Genomic DNA, 7779 nt, shown 5'->3' with positions numbered 1-7779 from the left:
GACATCCCAAACCTCCAGTGACCCCACCCGGCTCCATTCCGTGAGGGCCTGGGGGGTACTGGGATGTACTGGGAACACCCTGTGGGTGCTGGGAACGCTCTGGGAATTCCTGTGCAGGGAATTCCCGGGCGGGAGGAGCCGCCTTAAATCCCGTTAATCCCTGGATTGTCCGGTGGGCGTTCGGGGAGCCACGAGGAGGGGCTGGGATGGACCGGAATGTCCCAGGCTGCAGGGGCTGGGATGGGCCGGAATGTCCCAGACTGGGCTGGGATGGGCTGGGATGTCCCAGACTGGGCTGGGATGGGCCGGGATGTCCCAGGCTGGAGGGGCTGGGATGGGCCGGGATGTCCCAGACTGGGCTGGGATGGGCCGGGATGTCCCAGACTGGGCTGGGATGGGCCGGGATGTTCCAGGCTGGGCTGGGATGGGCCGGGATGTCCCAGGCTGGAGGGGCTGGGATGGGCCGGGATGTCCCAGACTGGGCTGGGATGGACCGGAATGTCCCAGGCTGCAGGGGCTGGGATGGGCCGGGATGTCCCAGACTGGGCTGGGATGGGCCGGGATGTCCCAGGCTGGAGGGGCTGGGATGGACCGGAATGTCCCAGGCTGCGGGGCCCGGGGCCTGCCCTGGACACGGGGATTTGGGAATCAGCAGCTGGGACGTTCCCCGGATCCCTCCCGTGCCCGGGGGCCCGTGGAACTCTGGGAAGCTGCTTCCCACCTCCCGGGAGGAGTGACGAGGGTGCGGCGCGGGTCGTTCCCGTGGGAGCAGCTGCTGCCATCGGCTTTATTCGGCTGTCGGGTGGGAACGTGGGCACAGCTGGGAAAGCAGCCCGAGCCGGGAATGCTGCACGAGCCGGGAATGCTGCACGGACCCGGAATGCTGCACGAACCGGGAATGCTGCACGGACCGGGAATGCTGCACGGACCCGGAATCTGCATGACCCGGGAATGCTGCACGAGCCGGGAATGCTGCACGAGCCGGGAATGCTGCACGGACCCGGAATGCTGCACGGACCCGGAATGCTGCACGGACCGGGAATGCTGCACGGACCCGGGAATGCTGCACGGACCGGGAATGCTGCACGAACCGGGAATGCTGCACGAACCGGGAATGCTGCACAAACCCGGAATGCTGCACGGACCGGGAATGCTGCACGGACCCGGGAATGCTGCACGGACCGGGAATGCTGCACGGACCGGGAATGCTGCACGGACCGGGAATGCTGCACGGACCGGGAATGCTGCACGGACCCGGGAATGCTGCACGGACCGGGAATGCTGCACGAGCCGGGAATGCTGCACGGACCGGGAACGGAGCCCGGGATGGGAATGCAGTCCGGGCTGGGGATGGAGCACGGGATGGGAATGGAGCCCGGGATGGGAATGGAGCACGGGATGGGAATGGAGCCTGGGATGGGAATGGAGCATGGGATGGGAATGGAGCCCGGGATGGGAATGGAGCATGGGCTGGGAATGCTGCACGGGATGGGAATGGAGCACGGGATGGGAATGGAGCATGGGCTGGGAATGGAGCCCGGGATGGGAATGGAGCATGGGATGGGAATGGAGCATGGGCTGGGAATGGAGCCCGGGATGGGAATGGAGCCCGGGATGGGAATGGAGCACGGGATGGGAATGGAGCACGGGATGGGAATGGAGCCCGGGATGGGAATGGAGCATGGGCTGGGAATGCTGCACGGGATGGGAATGAACACGAGGTGGCAGCGCGGCACCCGAGCGCGGACACAATCCCGGCGGGATCCGGCCGGAGCGACCCCGGGATCTGGCCCGGAGCGTGACACCGGCACAGGGGGAAGCGCTGGCACAGCACCGCGGCACCGGGCAGGGCACCGGCACCGAGCACCGGCACCGAGCACCGGCACGGGGAGCGAGGCTGGCACAGCGCAGGGCACGGCACAGCACGGAGCAGGATGGCAGAGCCAGGCTGCCCTGGCACAGCGGGAGCAGGATGGCAGAGCCAGGCTGCCCTGGCACAGCGGGAGCAGGATGGCAGAGCCAGGCTGCCCTGGCACAGCGGGCACGGCACCAGCACTGAACACCGGCACGGCACAGGGCACTGGCACAGCACGGAGCAGGATGGCAGAGCCAGACTGCCCTGGCACAGCAGGAGCAGCAGCAGCAGCACCAGCACAGCACAGAACACCAGCACAGGGCACTGGCACAGAGCTCTGGCACAGCACAGGGCACTGGCACAGCACAGAACACCAGCACAGAGCTCTGGCACAGCACAGAACACTGGCACAGCACAGAACACTGGCACAGAGCTCTGGCATGGCACAGAACACTGGCACAGAGCTCTGGCACAGCACAGAACACTGGCACAGCACAGAACACTGGCACAGAGCTCTGGCATGGCACAGAACACTGGCACAGAGCTCTGGCACAGCACAGAACACCAGCACAGAGCTCTGGCACAGCACAGAACACTGGCACAGAGCTCTGGCATGGCACAGAACACTGGCACAGGGCACTGGCACAGCACACAGTAGGATGGCAGATTCCCCTGGCACGGCAGAAGCAGCAGGAGCAGCACCAGCACAGAGCTCTGGCACGGCACAGGGCACCGGCACAGAGCTCTGGCACAGCACAGAACACCAGCACAGGGCACTGGCACAGCACAGGGCACTGGCACAGCACACAGCAGGATGCCAGATTCCCCTGGCACGGCAGAAGCAGCAGGAGCAGCACCAGCACAGAGCTCTGGCACAGCACAGAACACTGGCACAGCACAGAACACTGGCACAGAGCTCTGGCATGGCACAGAACACTGGCACAGGGCACTGGCACAGCACAGAACACTGGCACAGAACACTGGCACAGAGCTCTGGCACGGCACAGAACACCAGCACAGAGCTCTGGCACAGCACAGAACACTGGCACAGCACAGAACACTGGCACAGAGCTCTGGCATGGCACAGAACGCTGGCACAGGGCACTGGCACAGAGCTCTGGCACAGCCAGCACACAGCAGCGTGCCAGAGCCAGTTTCCCTTGGCACGGTGGGAGCAGCAGGAGCGGCGCTGGCACGGCGCAGTGGCACAGGGCAGGGTGGCACAGCCGCTGTCCCCCGGCACAGGACGGGCAGGTGGAGCAGCACCAGCCCGGAACAGCAGCACGGAACGCTGGCATCACACCCAGCACGGTGCCAGAGCCGGCTTTCCCTGGCACAGCAGGAGCACAGAACACTGGCACGGAGCAGAGCACACGCCAGAGAGAGTTTTCCCCTGGCACAGCAGGAGCAGATGAGCAGCACTGGCACGGAACACTGGCACAGAGCAGGAGGCCAGAGCCAGGTTCCCCTGGCACAGCAGGAGCAGATGAGCAGCACTGGCACAGCACAGAGCAGGATGCCAGAGCTGGTTTCCCCTGGCACAGCAGGAGCAGCACCGGCACAGAACGCTGGCACGGAGCAGAGCACCAGCACAGCACACAGCAGGATGGCACAGCTGGTTTCCCCTGGCACAGAGGGAGCAGCAGGAGCAGCACCGGCACAGAACGCTGGCACAGAGCAGAGCTCAGGCCAGGGACAGTTTTCCCTGGCACAGCAGGAGCAGCACTGGCACAGAACGCTGGCACAGAGCAGAGCTCGTGCCAGGGACAGTTTCCTCCAGCACAGCAGGAGCAGATGAGCAGCACTGGCACGGAACACTGGCACAGAGCAGGAGGCCAGAGCTGGTTTCCCCTGGCACAGGAGGAGCAGCACCAGCATGGCACAGAGCAGGAGGCCAGAGCCAGCTTTCCCTGGCACGGCAGGAGCAGCAGGAACAGCACCAGCACAGAGCAGGAGGCCAGAGCTGGATTCCTCTGGCACAGCAGGAGCAGCAGGAGCAGCACTGGCACAGCACAGGGCAGGATTCCAGAGCTGGTTTTCCCTGGCACAGCACAGGGCAGGATTCCAGAGCTGGATTCCTCTGGCACAGTGGGAGCAGCAGGAGCAGCACTGGCACAGCACAGGGCAGGATTCCAGAGCTGGTTTTCCCTGGCACAGCAGGAGCAGCACTGGCACAGCACAGGGCAGGATTCCAGAGCTGGTTTTCCCTGGCACAGCAGGAGCAGCCCCCCGGGGCTCTCGGACACAACCAATTCCTATTTGCACTTTTCCCCAAACCAACCCCTCTGCCAAGGGCGGCACTGGGGGGGTGAGGGCAGCACTGAGGGGGTGAGGGCAGCACTGAGGGGGTGAGGGCAGCACTGGGGGGGTGAGGGCAGCACTGAGGGGGTGAGGGCAGCACTGAGGGGGTGAGGGCAGCACTGGGGGGGTGAGGGCAGCACTGGGGGGGTGAGGGCGGCACTGGGGGGGTGAGGGCAGCAATTCCCATTTCCCCGGGCCAGGGACTGACATTCCACAGCACCGCGGGAGAAAGGGCAGGGAGAGGCAGCAGGGCTTCCCCCCGAGGGTGCCGAGGGATTTCGGAAGCTCTGAGAGGGGAATGACGAGGGTTCTGCAGAGGTTCCAGCTGATCCAGCGGGTGGGTCGGGATTTCTGGGATCGCCTCTGGAGCCGTGTCACCCCCAGCTCCCACAGCCCCCTCCCAGCTCCCACAGCCCCCTCCCAGCTCCCACAGCCCCCTCCAGCTCCCACAGCCCCCTCCCAGCTCCCACAGCCCCCTCCCAGCTCACCCCGGGGCTGCTGAGCGCGGGGAAACCTTAAACGGCACCAATTCGGGCTGGGGAGTGGAACGCGGCAGAGATGGGAAGCCGCCCCGGAGCTTTCCGAGCCCTCTCCTCTCCTCCCCTCAGCAAGTTCCCCCGGATGGCAAAGCGGGGGGGAAACCAGCTTTGGGACCCGCGGCGGGAACAGCCGATCATTCCCAGAGGGAAAGGGATCCGCTCGGGGGTTCCCGCAGGAAGGGGCCGCAGGGGGGGCTGCCCACTGCCCCACACCTCCCTCGGGGGGTGCTGCCCACTGCCCCACACCTCCCTCGGGGGGGGCTGCCCACTGCCCCACACCTCCCTCGGCCGCGGCTCCTCCCGGCGCCCCGGGACGGAATTCCCGGCGTTTGCTCCGCCGGCTCCCGGAGCGCGGCTCGGGCGAAGCCCCCCGGGCTCGGGCGGGGCCCGGGGCTCAGTCCTGCTGCGGGGAGGTGGCCCGGGAGCCCCCGGACCCCCAAGTCCAGCACATCCCTGCCCGGGGGGGTCGGTCCGTGTCCCGCGGGCTCACAGCAGCGGGGAGCGGTGCTTGTGGAAGGCGCTCTCCAGGAACGCGGCCAGCTTCTCGCAGTCGTCCTGAAAGCCAAAAACGTGCCAACAGCTCCCCTCGCTGGGCTGTCCCGGCACCCCCGGGCACCTCCGGATACCTCCGGGCACCTCCGGACACCTCCGGCCTCCCGCGAGCCCGTCCCGAGCCCGTCCCCTGTGCTGGCACTGCCGGGGCATCCCAAATCCCAAATCCCAAATCCCAAATCCCGGGGGCAGCTCTGGGGTCCCCAGCACGGGACCCGGAGGGGCTGGAGCGTGGGCAGGGAAGGGGAGGGAGCTGGGAAGGGGCTGGAGCAGCAGGAGGGGCTGAGGGAGCTGGGGGGGCTCAGCCCGGACAAAAGGAGGGTCGGGGGGGCTCCAGGAGGTGACACGAGGGGGGGTCGGGCTCTGCTCCCAGGGAACAGGGGACAGGATGAAACGGGCCCGGGCTGTGCCAGGGGAGGGTCGGGTGGGATGGGGGGAAATTCCTTCCTGGAAAAGGCTGCCCGGGGGTGGAGTCCCCATCCCGGGGGGGGTTTTACAGCCCTGTGGATGTGGGGACACGGGCAGGGGGGGCCTTGGCATTGTCCTGTTGATGGTGGGGCTGGAGGGTCCTGGAGGTCTTTTCCAACCTAAACCATTCCGTGGTTCCTTAAGGAAGGAGTGAGCCCTGGGGCTTCCCCTGGCCCTCACACCCCGGATCATTTAGGATCCCTGTAATTAACCTCACGATGGGATTGTCCCCTTGGAGCAGCCCCTGGAGCCGAGTCCAGAGGGAAGAGGATCCCAGGAAAGGCTGCCAGGGGCGGGTGGTGGAGGAGCTGTGGCTGCTCCCAGGTGTCCCAGGGGTTTGGGAACAGCAGGGGCACGGGGCAGGGCCTCACCTCGTGGATGAATCCGTAATGCACCAGCTCGGTGGCCAGATCCTTGGAGTTGTCAGCTGTGGAGACAAGGAACGGGAGAACAGGGATGCTGGGGCAGCTCCTGGAGCTCCTGGAAGAGCCACTCCCAGCCCTGAGCACAGGGAACTGCCCATCCCGGGGGAACAGGGCAGGGAGCCGGGCAGGGAGCTGGGCAGGGAGCTGGGCACGGAGCTGGGCAGGGAGCTGGGCACGGAGCTGGGCAGGGAGCCAGGCACGGAGCTGGGCAGGGAGCCGGGCAGGGAGCTGGGCAGGGAGCTGGGCAGGGAGCCGGGCAGGGAGCCGGGCAGGGAGCCGGGCAGGGAGCTGGGCAGGGAGCTGGGCAGGGAGCAGGGCAGGGAGCCGGGCAGGGAGCTGGGCAGGGAGCTGGGCAGGGAGCTGGGCAGGGAGCTCCTTCCCAACCTCCCAACCAGCTCTGGGCAACATTTCACTCGGGGGGGTCGTTTGGCAGGGGAAGCACCAGGCCGTGGAAACCACGAGGGGCCGGGGAAGCAGCAGCTCCCAGGGAAGGTTTGGGAAGGTTTGGGAAGGTTTGGGAAGGGAAGGGAAGGGAAGGGAAGGGAATAAGGGAAGGAAATGAATAAGGAAAGGAAAAAGGAGAGGAGAGTTGGCCATGAACACACTCGGTGTCCAACACACTCTGAGCCTGATCCTGACAAGGCCATGGGGATCCCCCCCATCCACCCCCCCATCCCCTCCCCAGGGATCCCCCCCATCCACCCCCCCATTCCCTCCCCAGGGATCCCCCCCATCCACAGCCCCCATTCCCTCCCCAGGGATCCCCCCCATCCACAGCCCCCCATCCCCTCCCCAGGGATCCCCCCCATCCCCTCCCCAGGGATCCCCCCCCATCCCCAGGGATCCCCCCCCTCCCCAGGGATACCCCCCATTCCCTCCCCAGGGGTCCCCCCCATCCACAGCCCCCCATTCCCTCCCCAGGGGTCCCCCCCCTCCCCAGGGGTCCCCCCATCCCCCCGTTCCCTGCCCCGGACCCACAGGGCAGGAGGTCGTAGCTGAGCTGCCGGTGCAGTTTGTCCTCCAGGATGAGCAGGAGCGTCAGCTGGGGAGAGAGGAGGGAGCCCCTCACATCCCGGGAAACCCTCACATCCTGGGAGACCCCTCACATCCTGGGAGAGCCCTCACATCCTGGGAAACCCCTCACATCCTGGGAAACCCCCTCACATCCCGGGAAACCCCTCACATCCCGGGAAACCCTCACATCCTGGGAAACCCCCTCACATCCTGGGAAACCCCTCACATCCCGGGAAAACCCCTCACATCCCGGGAAACCCCTCACATCCCGGGAAACCCCTCACATCCCGGGAAACCCCTCACATCCCGGGAGAGCCCTTCACATCCCGGGAAAACCCCTCACATCCCGGGAGAGCCCTTCCCATCCCAGGAAACCCCTCACATCCCGGGAAACCCCTCCCATCCTGGGAAACCCCTCACATCCTGGGAGAGCCCCTCACATCCTGGGAAACCCCCTCACATCCCGGGAAACCCTCACATCCTGGGAGAGCCCCTCACATCCTGGGAAAACCTTCACATCCCGGGAAACCCCCTCACATCCTGGGAGAGCCCTTCACATCCCGGGAAAACCCCTCACATCCTGGGAAACCCCCTCACATCCTGGGAGAGCCCTTCACATCCCGGG

The 7779-nt window shown here is 66.4% G+C and overlaps 1 long non-coding RNA gene across 1 annotated transcript; it reads right to left on the bottom strand.

The window, feature by feature from the left end:
- Positions 1-4009: 4009 nt before the first annotated feature.
- LOC113997225 lies at positions 4010-7515 on the bottom strand. The gene is made up of 3 exons (XR_003544035.2): positions 7119-7515; positions 6087-6142; positions 4010-5250 (listed from the first exon to the last, which is right to left on the bottom strand). It is a non-coding gene; the product is annotated as an uncharacterized LOC113997225 (long non-coding RNA).
- Between the last annotated feature and the right edge of the window lie 264 nt (positions 7516-7779).

This window comes from Pipra filicauda, unplaced genomic scaffold, assembly GCF_003945595.2.
Source record: "Pipra filicauda isolate LSUMZ 115617 unplaced genomic scaffold, ASM394559v2 scaffold1488_size11958_pilon, whole genome shotgun sequence".
Lineage (NCBI taxonomy): Eukaryota > Metazoa > Chordata > Aves > Passeriformes > Pipridae > Pipra > Pipra filicauda.
This window is presented reverse-complemented; position numbering and strand designations above follow the sequence as displayed.